Below are 13,740 nucleotides of genomic sequence, written 5' to 3'. Positions count from 1 at the left end.
AGTAGGGACTTTACAGTTTAGAACCGCCTCTACCTTCTTCTTTTGTGGGTTCAAACCTTCAGCAGTAACTTCATGGCCTAGGAAGTTTACCTTTGTGCGACACCACTGGGCTTTTTGTAAGGACAGTTTAACTCCTGCTGCTTTCAATTGGCCCAAAACATGCCGAAGTTCTGTAATGTGCTTGGCCATATCAGTACTTTTGATCAAGATATCGTCCACATATGCCAACGTCCCCCTTTCGAAGGCGTCTGGCATGGCCTTGTGCATAAACACAGCAAATTCATGTCCGGAATTTATGAATCCGAAAGGCATTCGCACCCAACAATACTGTCGATTTCCAAAACTGAAGGCCAGTTTGTATTGGTCTTCCTCACTCACCTTAATGGTCCAATACCTTTGTGCACAATCCAAGGCTGTGAAAACTTGGGATCCTTGGAGCTGGGCTAGACATTGGTCTATGTATGGGACAGGCCATCCTGACATGTACACACGTTTGTTCAGCTGACGGAGGTCAGCGCACAACCGCCATTGTCCATTGGGTTTTAAAATACCCAGGATCGGGTGGTTATAGGAGCTGTGGATGGGCCTAATTATTCCCCTTTCATGTAACTTCCTGATAATCTCAGCTAGAGATTCATAGGAAGCTAATGGCAACCTATACTGTCTTACGAATACTGGTGGGGCATCTGTATCTGTTTGGATCCTAGCGATGTGTAGGTCAGTAGTCCCACAATCGTAAGAATCCTTGGCAAAGATCTCTTGGAATTCAAGGAGAAGCTCTCGGAGCAATTGTCGATCGAGATCATTGGAACACGCATCGGCGAGGGCCACCATCTCTTCAACTAACTCCTTGAATCCAGGAAAGCTTTCCGGCTGACCTATCTCATATGCCTCTTCAAGTTTTGTGGTGAGGTCATTGGGCATGTGATGTGTGTGTGTGTTCTCCTGCCATTCGTGTCCTTTGGGGTACTCTTGTTCTTTGATTGGGTGATCAAAGACAATTGATGTCTCTTCGATTCGACAGGTACCATCTTTAGAATCGAAAGGATAAATGGACTCTATGGTGAAAATACCCTCTGGTAATGAATGGAATGTTTGTTCAATTAATTGTTCCTCCGACAAATATTCATCGGGGATGAGTCCAATCACCTGGTTAGTGACCCCAAAGGTGTAATATTCAGTCTCTACTGCTAGACCAATAAGGGTCTCTTTGGGTAAGACGATGTCCTGGTTGGACAGATTATGTATGTAAATGTACATTGGGGACTGATGTGTGTTGACTAGGGGCGTGTGTGTAATGTTCAGTCCTTCCCCCTGCATTTTATGGGAGAGGCATACTAATGCATCTGACCCCTTCAGTCTATGTCCCTTTTTAACTTGGATGGGGAGTATGAAATTATTTATGCCCTTAGGAATTGTAATCTTTTGGGCTACCTGGACTTCAACAGCATAAGGCATCTGTTGCTGGGATTTTAAAGCTAAGTCCAGATTTTGGTATTTCTCGGGGTCCCCCTTTAGTCGACTCCATAAACAGTCATTAATTAGGTCGACTTGCATTGCAAATCGATGTAATACATCGTTGCCAAAATACATTTTAGTTTGGGGATTATCCAAGACTAGGAACACATGGGTGGCTGTTTTGTTTCCTACAGTGACGTTTAAGAGACACCTAGCTATTGAATTGTAATCATCAGAGTCATCAATGGAGTCTGAAATCCAATGACGCTGAGGTGTGGAGAAACAGATCATTTCCATTTCAGTCAGGTGTTTTATCAGCCCGTGGCTTACAAAGCTGTGTTCCTGTCTCAAATCTAGTTTGGCATATTTTGACCTATTAAGACCATTTATCCGGATGGGGATAAACAAGTCGCTGTTAACCCTTTCAATGCCTGTCAAGAATTGGGTGTGATCTCCCCCTTTTCTTGGTTTATCCTCCTGATGAAAAGATATCGTAAGGATGTCATCTTGGAGGGAAATATCTTTTATTTTATCTTGGGGAATTCTAAAAATGTGATCCTCATCTCTTCTGATAGGGTTATGGTCATCAGGCTTGATAACCGTTACATCAGGAAGTTGACTGTTCCTGAAATGGATTTCTAATGATCCAGGCCTTTCTTCCACCAGGTGGCAGTGTTGTCGGGAATGGGGAGTTTTAAGTTTCCCATATTTAATCGGGGTATTTACCTGTGACCACAGTACTTGGTTCACACAGTCAACTATTGTGTTCAGCCTTTTTAGAAAGTCCATCCCAATAATCATGTGGTGCTGGGAGATACTGGCAATGATGATGGGGTGTCTCAGTTCCTTATTACCCAGTTTCAGTTTAAGCCAGGCGGTACCCGTAACTTGTAAAGGGTCTCCACCTACACCAATCAATGAGCTGTCAAAGCTTTTAAGTCTTGGCTTAGTGGGCATGACATTCGCCACTTTATTAAAATGTTCCTGTGACATGATGGTTGCTTGGGATCCAGTGTCTATTAGGCCGACAATAGAAAGATCACTGGCATCCTGCACCTGCACCGTGGCATAATATCTCCCATCAGATTCAGTCAGCTCACACATGAAATTGGCGTGGTTGAAGATCTGTGGGCCCTTCAATGACATATGATTGGCTCTTATCTCACCGCATGTGGTGGACACATCACTCTTATCCTCCCTGGTGGGATTCTTGGACTGTTTCAAGACAGAAGCACAACTAGAAGTTGGTGCTCCGTCTGGCTCGTCAATCCCGACGACTTCCGATGCCGCGACTATATTAGGGGCAATAGATGGACACCGAAAAACAGGAGAATCGTTAATAACCAACAACTGGTCCCCCTTTGCCTGAGAACTAGATTCTCCATTAGTAGGCGTGTCAGGGACGGGACACACATCTCCTGTCATTTGACTCAGTGTTCTCCCCTGTTTGTTTAAGGCTTGGTTGCCTGTTAATTCTGTGACCCTTGGTTGGTCACAGGAGTTGTTCCTAAAAAAGGATTGGAAGAATTGTTAGTGACAAGCCGGTCTATTTGTTCAGCCATTTTGCTGACCTGTGCCTCTATTTGCTCAATACGCTTAGAGGAGTCATTCTGTTGATTCTCCCTTTTCCTGTACTTACGTTTGTATTTTGGACGTGACTGGTAATGAGACTCAGAGTCAGAACTACTGCTCCGGTCCCGACGCCATTTTTCTCTCTGAGGTTTCGGGTTCTCCCTGTCATTGAGGGGAGCCTGGGGTACTGTATCCACCCTTTGAGCTTGAGGGTGTTCTTGGCGTGGAGGGAATCTTTGGAAGTCAGAGTTCCTACCAAAATTGGGATTCTTATTGAAATTATGGTTCCTATTGAAATTGGGGTTCCCATAAAAATTTCCATGTTGGTCTTGGCGAGGATAGTAGAACCTCCGAGGATACCATTGACTCCTTTGATTCCCATCACTATACTGGCCCTTACCATACTTTTTATTCTTCTCACTTCCACTACCGTAGTTCCCTTGCTTTTGTCTATCCTTCCTCACCCACTGGTTTTGGGGTGCAAAGTTATGGACCTCCTTCACTTGCTGGGTTTGAGGTACAAATCTAGGGGAACCATTGGTTTTACCCCCACGGACTACTTCTGCATATGATTTCTTCTCTGCCTGCAAATTTGGATTTGGAGGGGAAACGGTAGTGGCTGCTACTATCCTGGGACTATTTTTGGGTTCTCTTTTTATCCCGCCCTCTCTGGACTGTTGGATTGAGAACAGATCACTCTCTCTCACCAACCAATCAAGAGAGCATCCCTTTCTGTAATCCTGAGCAAGTCCCAATTTTATGTAAGCGGGTAATGCTTCATAAAATAAGGTCTTGAATTCTGGCTGGTCAGGATTGGGATCCTTTTCAGCCAGGAAATAGGCATTTCTGAGGACAGCCAGAAATTCTGCAGGACTTTGGTGAGGACCACACTTTAAATTGTAGGCCGCAGCCTTGGCAGAGGTTACAGTTTTATAAGGCCCAAATTCCATGTGGCACTTATGTTTAACCTCTCTCCAGGACTGATTGGAATAGGTCCTCAAGGTATCAAAAAATTGCCGGTACTTTTCTTCAAATACCCATGGCAGCAATTCTATTTTGGTGTGGTCATCTCTAATGCCCAGAATTTCTAACGTCTGTTCGTATGTTTTCATGTGTTCGGTGATCTCAAGGGACCCTTTCTTAGTAAACATAGGAACAGTGTCCTTCAGGAACTTAATGACCTTTGGGGTGTCATATCTTCTGAATGACCCCTGGGATTTCGCTTCTTGCCTATATGAAAACCTCATACTTTTCTTCTGAGCGCTCTGGAGTGTATCTTGGGAGCCTAGGGGGCGACCTATATTCTGTCTCTGCCTCACTATCAGGTACTTCACTGTGATATGGGTATCCCCGCTCATCAGCCTCCTGCTTGACTGGGTTGGTCCGGTTTTGGACTCCAGAATTTATTTGGGCCGTTAACCTCACAATCTGCTCCTCCAGAGTTTTCTGCTCAGATTTTATCAACGCAAGTTCTGACTGGTCATGCTTATCCCCTGGGTGGACTTTAATTTCAACAGGAGATAACCTTTCTGATCTGAAGTACTCCACTTCATCTTTTAAATCCTGATATTTCTTTTGAAATCGTTTCAATTCCTGAAAATTTCTTTCATACAGGTCTTGAGCACTTTGAAAGTCTCTGACCAATCTATCTTGATACTCCTTGGATTAGTCTAAACGAATACCGGCATGACCAAGCTTCCGTTTCAAAGACTCAATGTCCTGATTTCTGCTTTCCAACAAGAGGCGGGCTTCTGACAACTCTTCCCTTAAAGTTATGGTTTGCTGGGCAGCTCCAGTGCTCATAAACCATAACATAGGCCAGGCTTCTAAGAGAAGTCTGTCATGGTTTTTATCACTTTCTGCTCTAGCAAATGCTACTAAAAACTCAATAACCCGACCCTTTTGGTTCAACAGGTCCTCAAATGTGCTTATAGCTTGGAAGAGGTGGATCCGTGATTACTGGATGCCATTTTGATACAAAATATATGTTTGACAAAGTGTACAAATATACAATCACCAGTGCATTTTGTATTATGGTACGATTTCTATGGATCTCAGCAGTGCCTTCAAATTTATCCTGTGGTGGTTTATGTAAGGATTTATTCTACTTGTAAAGGGCGGTGTCCCTTTCCCTTAGATGAAATATTATAGTGCCTCCAGCCGTTAAAATACGGCAAATATTTAGTAAACCAATAATTTGGACACCTTGATAATTTGATCACCACTTATTATTAGACCTTGAATTCTTTTAGCCAGTATGATTTCGTACCATACACACAAAATTTGCCTTATAATAGATAAATATAAAAATTTATTTATGTACAAAAACTATATATATATTAACACAAAACGCAAAAGACTGGTGATGAATGAATACTGATACACACGGTCAAAGATATACTATACCAATATCATACACAATATAATGTTTCTAAATAATGGGAAACAATATAACAATCTTCTAGATGATAATTATTATAAAAATTTAAATCTAGTAATAACTAATAATTTTAGAGTATTTCAGAGGTTATTTTCTCTCATCACGTGGCCATAGCAATGGAAGAAGATATTCCCTGATAAATTATACTCTAATTACTAATATTTAATAATTTATGAAATGTGAAAAATTTGTAATATGACACCGACAATATCTAACAATAATACGGGATCTCTCTATATTTATATATAACCACCCAATACAGTTGTGATCACTCTAAGGTAATTCTTATTACTCTACACAACAGAGAAAATATGCAATGCAAAATTAAATGGGCAGTCTCACCACACCCGGAATTCAGACTATGACACTTTCCCAATGGATTCAGCTGGCAATGGAACGCCTTCAGGGATGACCACAAGGGGAAGTGAGATATAGTTCAATAGTGTAGGAAAATGTAGGAAGTTAGAGGTACAGAGATTTAGAAATTTAGTAAAGTTTTAGAAGTTTGAAAAGAGTTAATCGGTAGCTCTTCAGATGAATTTCAGCCTCGTCAGATTTCCTTCAGCTTGTCTCTCTTTGCTGTTTTTCAGTGAGGTTCTTCAGTGAGTTTTTTTTCAATGAGGTTTTTTCTTCAAATCAGGTGCATGGGTTTTTATACCATCTAAACTATTGTTCTAAGAGACCCTCCAACCAGGCTTTTTGATTGGCTGGTTGAGAAATGTATGTATTTAAGCTATCTCTCACCTGTCCACTAAGTGGCAGTCAGAGCTCATAGAACAATTTGAGTATTTATGATGACTCATACCTCGGGTGGAACTCAAGGTGATTTCAGGTATTAAATATACGTCTTATCCAGATATATATAGGTGATCATAGCTATAATGTTCTAAATAGGAACCATGGAATATATGTGTATATTCAGTTATTCATCTCCCTGATATACAAACTTGTGTGAAAGCATTTGTTTCCTGGTAAGACATACAACTGCTGCTAATTCACAATATATCTTCCTTTTCCTCATCTCAATACTCAATTTAGTGATATACAATCCCCATTCTGCTGAATATTTTGTGGTGTGTGAAACATATTCTTTATAACATCCATTGATAATATGCTTTTTTGGTAATATCTCTGTGGGTAGATATATCCAGTTCTTAGCCTTATATGTCCTGAATTTAACCTTTTTGTTTTAGAACCAAAATTCCCATGAGGAGAAAAGACCCTCTGTTTACCTGTCTATTGTGTTGGAGTCAGAGTAAACAACTATTTATACTTTCAACCTTAGTGGATAATAGCATATTGTGACAGTTCGAGAAGTTTGTTGGTTCATCACACTCTGCAAGGTTTTGGGTAAACTTTCAACCAGTTGAGTTTCCGTCTCATTATTGTTCACTTGTTATGACTTAATGTTTGAAGGTCGAAGTCCTATTTGACTGTCTATTTAACTTTTGTAGACGTCTTCAACTCAACCCCAATATATAAACAGTATTTGTTGACATATCCACACTTTAGCTATTCTCATAGTCTCCAATTTAAACTTTTTATAAACCTAGTCTTAGACCACCTGTGGATAGTCAAACAGTCTATTGTCTTAGAAAAAGCTCACTTCACCCATTATTTGCATGTCTTAGTTGGAGGGTCCTTTAAATTTTCAACCAAAAAGAGTTAACCCTTAACGGGCGGCTAGGCTGGTTTGTTGTTGAAATAAAGTTATGTTTTTGATACATAATTTCAAAAGTCACTACAGTACTCTCTCCTCCTGTCAGCATGTTCATGTCAGCACACGTGTTTGCAGCAGACCTGATTGGCTCTCCTTCTCATGCACAGCGGATTACTAGAGACTGATACCAAACCAAATCCAGGTGTCTTTAAAGAAAATCTGTCCTTGGAAAAAATTCTTAAAGCTAAAGCTAAATTCTTAAACCACCTGAAGGCAAAAGCAGGCAGCCAAATGTCAGGTGGCAAATATATATTTGAAAAGTTTGTTTCAATATATGAAAAAAACTCATAATGTTTTTCGAAATCTCTTTCTTATAATACAGACCACCAACACAGACAACGCATGTAGGTGAGCCTGGAGTCGACAACATGGAAGATGGCATGAATAGGTAAGTAGAATGAATGGAGCCACTGAGCACCACGTGAGAGGTGGGGGTGGGGAGAATTTACCTGTACAGCTTCCTCACTATACATCCCATCTTGTATTTTACATATGCTGCCTAAAAAGATCCAAAGGTAAGCAAGAGCATGGAGATCAAAGTATAACTAAAGGTAAAACATTGTTTTCTTTAGTTTTTGATGGAGTGGAGAGGGACTAGAACCCCTGTCAGCTTTGTATTGCTGTCTGTGTCCCCCTCTCTTCTTGTCCCGTTTACCATTATTGATGAGAGTGAAAGAAAATCCCAATTTTTGGGTTGTCACCAGAAAAGGGACAGAGGGGAAATCTTCCAATGGGGAGACTAGTTCCTCTCATTTCTCATTTTGGCTATGGGAAAGGAAGTGAAGGGAAATCTCCACAATGGGACACAGATGGCAAAAAAAACCTGACAGGGGTTATAAACCTCCCTCTGTTATAACAGTGTGTCCGGTGTTCAATATTTTATAGTTACAGTGATTTCTGCTAATATTATTATACACTGCTCAAAACAAAAATTGAAGGAACATTTTTTAATCAGAGTATAGTATCAAGTCAGTGAAACTCCTGGGATATTGATCTGGTCAGTTAAGTAGCAGAGGGGGTTGTTTTTCAGTTTCAGCTGCTTTGGTGTTAATGAAATTAACAACAGGTGCACTAGATGGGCAACAAAGAGATGACCCCCAAAAACAGGAATAGTTTTACAGGTGGAGACCACTGACATTTTTTTCCCTACTCATCTTTTTCTGTCAGTGTCACTGCTGGTATCATGAGGCGATACCTGGACCCTACAGAGGTTGCACAGGCAATCCAACTCCTCCAGGATGGCACATCAATACGGGCCATTGCCAGAAGGTTTGCTGTGTCTCCCAGCACAGTCTCAAGAGCATGGAGGAGATTCCAGAAGACAGGCAGTTACTCTACGAGAGCTGGACAGGGCCGTAGAAGGTCCTTAACCCATCAGCAGGACCTGCTCCTTTGTGCAAGGAGGAACAGGATGAGCATGAAGGTGGCCTAAGGACCCGACATCCTCTAGTGGGCCCTGTGCTCACTGCCCGGCACCATAGAGCTCGATTGGCATTTGCCATTGAACATCAGAATTGGCAGGTCCACCACTGGCGCCCTGTGCTTTTCACAGATGAGAGCAGGTTCACCCTGAGCACGTGACAGACGTGAAAGGGTCTGGAGAAGCCATGGAGAACGTTATGCTGCCTGTACCATCGTTCAGCATGACGGTTTTGGTGGTGGGTCAGTGATGGTCTGGGGAGGCATATCCATGGAGGGACACACAGACCTCTACAGGCTAGACAATGGCACCCTGACTGCCATTAGGTATCGGGATGAAATCCTTGGACCCATTGTCAGACCCTACGCTAGTGCAGTGGGTCCTGCGTTCCTCCTGGTGCACGACAATACCCGGCCTCATGTGGCGAGAGTATACAGTCAGGTCCATGAATATTGGGACATCGACACAATTCTAACATTTTTGGCTCTATACACCACCACAATGGATTTGAAATGCAACAAACAAGATGTGATTGAATCACCCCCATTCCCTCCCCCCTTTAGCTACTGAGGCAGCAGCCAAAGATGTACACATGCTACAGTTAGAATTAAGCCCCCTGTTGCTTTTGGTGGGTGCTACTGCCTGCCAATCGCAACCCATTCAAGTAAATGGGGCCATTCTGCAAATGCCCTGCAACTGCATGCTTTTGCGGGGTCCAGGGGGTTAAAGCGGGTGGTAGGAAAGCAACACAACACTGCCTGCTTTAACCCCTTGTTTGCTGTACTGCACATGGTTGCAGGGTACTTGCAGAGCAGCCTCATTTACATGAATGGGTCATGCTTGGCAGGTGCTACACCCACCAACCATGACGGTGCATAACTCCTGCGATGTGTGTACACCCCTGGCCACTGCACCTAAAGAAGGTGCGGTTGGGGTGGTTGGAAGTCGCTAGCTGGGATAAGAGGTGGAGTGCATTGGTATCATTCCGCATAGGACAGGAGCCAGCACTACAGAAGAGGCATCGGCTTGTGGGGTTCTTGCTACAGCTCCAACCTTACAAGTATCCCTCTGCATTGCACTGTTTAATGCTCTGGGGTGGCGGGTCAGCAAGCCCAGACGGCAATCTACGGGTTGCTGAGCCCCAATCTAGTATTAGCATTCTACAAGGGAGGCAGGGGGGAGGGGAAATGAGTCACATGCTCCTTCCTTACCAGAAGCTCCTGATACTGGTGGATGAATGAAGTGGCGGAAGAGTGAAGGAAAGGTGAGTACGCCCAGCTGGGTAGGTGGGTAGGTTGGTAGATAAGTGGACTCGTGGCTTACTAGTAACTAATTCTAATGAAAATCTTTAACGTTTATCTAAATTCAGGAATAAAAATGTAATATATTGCAGCTCCTTGGATGTGGTGGCTGTATTATTTTTTTTTTCCTTCAGGCTTTTTTTTCCTTTTTTTCACTTATTGATCCTGCTGGTAACTCACTTTCTATTCCTAGTGTGACAACACTTATTTCTGTACTTTATCAATAGAGCAGTGTTGTCACCCTAGGATGGGACTAGGGAACATCTCCCCCTCTCCTCTTCTCCATAACATGGGGGTGTTCTGTTGTCCACAAAGATGGCTGTGAGCATTGTAACTGATAACAGTCCACACAGAGAGAGAGAGCTCAGTACGTTATCAGCTCATAAGATTTCTGGCAGGATCAACAAGATTTTTTAGTACTTAATAAACAGATATAACAAAATGAATTAAATGTTATATTTAACAGACCAAAAAGTTCATTGGGGACAAAAAAAATCAATACTTTTTCTTTAGACAGTTTAACGCATTAGGCCAATTTGAAAAAACATCCCTGTTGTTAAAGAATATGTATCCCAATCACTACAATCTCATATAAGATTTACCATATTAAAGCAACCGAAAAGAGGGTTTTTAAAACCATTTTAAATTTGCAGCTTTTATTAAAATACTATCTGGTGATCCTGACATGACAGTCCTTGTTCAGACACTTCCTAGTACAGGGTGACAACATGCTGTCTCTACCTCCCAGCTGCACTGTCACCCTGTCACATGCCAATGCAATTGAAACTACAAGCAACTGTTCAAATGCACATTGCACAGGCATGGTACATTGCTGTCACCATCCTGAGAAATGCCATACAGCTATCGCTGGTGTGCACGTAGACAGGTAGAGGCTGCAAAGAAGATGCAGAAAATCAGCAACACTAAAAAGCAACAAAAAATGGGTGAAAACTGTACTTTATTTAAAAATGGCAAATGTTTATGATAAAAAAATCATTGTAATATAATTATTAAAAAAAATAATTTGACATCACATTGCAGATACTGGTGGCACCTAGGGGAATACTCTATTATTTGAAGACTTGAGAAAAGAATGTATCAATGGAATGAGAAAACAAGATTCAACGTATTACAAATATACATACAAATGTTTATTCAACTGAGACTGTCCTAAATACACTTTCTTTACGCACCATGCCATTCTAAAATAAATAAATAAACAAAATAAGATTCTTATTAAGTGTATAGCTGTGTTTATTTCAATGTTCTTCTAAAATGCAAAGACTGAATAATGTATTTTTGTGATGGATTAAAACCTCAGTGTGGATTTCCATTTCTCCACTAGCTGGCAGTGACACACCAGTTATTGAACCAGTCTGTTCTACAATGTAAGCAGTGAAAACATACTGTACTGTATATGATTGGGCTTATTATAATCAGTGTAAATTTCTATTTCTCCACTAGCTGGCAGTAACACACCAGTTATTGGACCAGTTTATTTCAATGATCTTAAACAGGGGTCTTTAAACTTTCTAAACAAAAAGCCAGTATAACTTTTTCATTGTGATCTCTCACATTATATTATTTATGGTTATAGAGCTGACAATATCTGCAAATGCTTTCCTAATCTTCACATGTCTTAATGACCTTTACTTTCTCATAACCTTGTGATGTCTCATCTTACATTACTCTGGCCTCTATGCATCTCTGTACATTTATTGGACATAGACATGAACTTTTACTGTTTAAACACCGAATAAAACTGTTTCAGCATAAACAAAGGGCAGTTTAATGTCCTTCAAATTTTAGGAGGGGCAGACTGTGGCCAGCAGGAGTAGAAATTGTCTTGGTGCCAGTGGTAGTAAACAATGTTTTCTTTTTGGTAATAGGGGGAGGAATAGTACTGCATTTTTGGTGTCAGTGGGAGGAATAGTGCCCCATCACTGGTATTAGTGGGAGGAATAGGGCCTCATTGATGGTGTCAGTAGGAGGAATAGTGCCTCATTGTTGGTGTCAGTGGGAGGAATAGTACTCCATTGTTGGTGTCAGTGGAAGGAATAGTGCCTCATTATTGGTATTAGTGGGAGCAATAGTGCCTCATCGATGGGGTCAGTGGGAGGAATAGTACCTTGTTGTATGTGTCAGGGGCAGGAACTAGTCCCCACTGTAGCTGACAGTGGGGGGTATAACGGCCCATGGGCTGGAAAAAAACAAGCAAAGGGTTGGATCCAACCCCTAGACCACAGTTTGGAGACCACTAAAATGAAAGGTGTGAAAAATACAGTATATAATTGTGATGAATTGCAACCTTAGTGTGAATTCTTATTCCTCCACTAGGTGCAGAAGTAACGCATTGTTTATTGAACCTATTTATTTAAATGTTCTAAAACAGAGGTCTCCAAATCTTCTAAACAAAGGGCCAGTTTACATGCCTTCAAACTTTAAGGGGGGGGGGGGGCTACTGCGACCATTGGGAGTAGAAAAGGTTTCAATGTCAGTGTGAAAAAAAATGCCCCATCGTTGGGGTCAGTTGGAGAAATTGTGCCCTAAGGGCTGGATAAGGGCAATCAAAGGGCCGCATCTGGCCCCTGGGCCGCAGTTTAGAGACCACTGTTCTACTATGTAAGGCAGGGTTTCTCAACAAGGGGTTCCTTGCGCAATGAGTAGTTTCTGCCTCTCAGGTAAGTTCCCACTGACACCATTGATCTTTTTAGCTATCTGTAAGGGGGTAATTCTTCCTAATGGTATAGAGGTGGTCATCCTGTGCCCTACCTGCAATGACCCCAAAAAAAGTGGCCGCAAACACCTGACTATATTCCCAAATAGTGAAAACAAATAAAAGAATGAAAGGGTGCTGCGCTACTTAGTGTATGAACAATGCGCCATAAAAACATAAATAGAATATGTACTGAATACAGATATGCCCCTCATCCAAGTGTAAACATAACATATCCAAAAAGCATGTGAATGGGTGCAAACAATGACAAAAACGGCAGCACACTATAATGTGCTGGTGACAGGGGTGAACATAATAATAATGATGATGTGTATAATGGGATAAAAAATACCAAAAAATACCAATAAATAAAGTGACTCAGTCCCAAAAATATGACAGTCCCAAAACACAGAAAAAAAACACAGTAAATCTTCAGTGCACGCTGTGAAACATCCAGTGCTGCAAAACTATACAAAAATATCCTCCACTAAGTAGGGCAGCACCCTTTCACTCTTTTAACTCTTCCCAATGACCACAAGTGTAGGGAGCATTCTTACCTCTGACTATCACACTAATGTATCATGAATTGTAACTAAAGTCCTTTTTAGCAGGGGTTCCCTGAGACTGGAAAGTTATGTCAAGGGTTCCTCTGCATTGAAAAAGGTTGAAATAGGCTGATGTAAGGAGTGAAAAAACATAAAGATTGTGACATATTATTCCCTTAGTGTAATGTCCTATTCTTCCACTAGGTGGAAGTCTCATACCAGTTATTGAACTAGTTTAAATATTTCAATGATCTTATAAAGTAAAAAATACAGTACTGTATATGATTATGATCTGATGGGGGGCACAGTCTCTGATGGGGGTGCTGCTTCAGATTGAGTGCGGCTTAGAACGAGTGCATAGAAGAAGCAGTTAAACGCAGCAGTTGAACTAAAGCAGGAGAACTCAAGCAGCAGGAAGACACAACAACAGCAAGAAGCTCTACTGCATGCTGGAAGACTGCAAGCAATCACCCTGGGAAACCTCTTACATGCCTGAGACCCACTCCGTGTACCTTTATATAATACACCCCCTCTTCTCCTTATCATATTACTATCCTCTGTTCCCAAA

At 41.6% G+C, this 13,740-nt stretch overlaps 1 long non-coding RNA gene across 1 annotated transcript; it reads left to right on the top strand.

Moving 5' to 3' along the window:
- Positions 1-7,588: 7,588 nt before the first annotated feature.
- On the top strand, positions 7,589-11,147 carry LOC149461162 (uncharacterized). The gene is made up of 2 exons (XR_016312944.1): positions 7,589-7,741; positions 10,953-11,147. It is a non-coding gene; the product is annotated as an uncharacterized LOC149461162 (long non-coding RNA).
- The last annotated feature ends 2,593 nt before the right edge of the window (positions 11,148-13,740 follow it).

Source organism: Staurois parvus, unplaced genomic scaffold, assembly GCF_062004578.1.
Source record: "Staurois parvus isolate SC_StPar_1 unplaced genomic scaffold, SC_StPar_1.0 ptg000209l, whole genome shotgun sequence".
In the NCBI taxonomy this organism is placed as follows: Eukaryota; Metazoa; Chordata; class Amphibia; order Anura; family Ranidae; genus Staurois; species Staurois parvus.
This window is presented reverse-complemented; position numbering and strand designations above follow the sequence as displayed.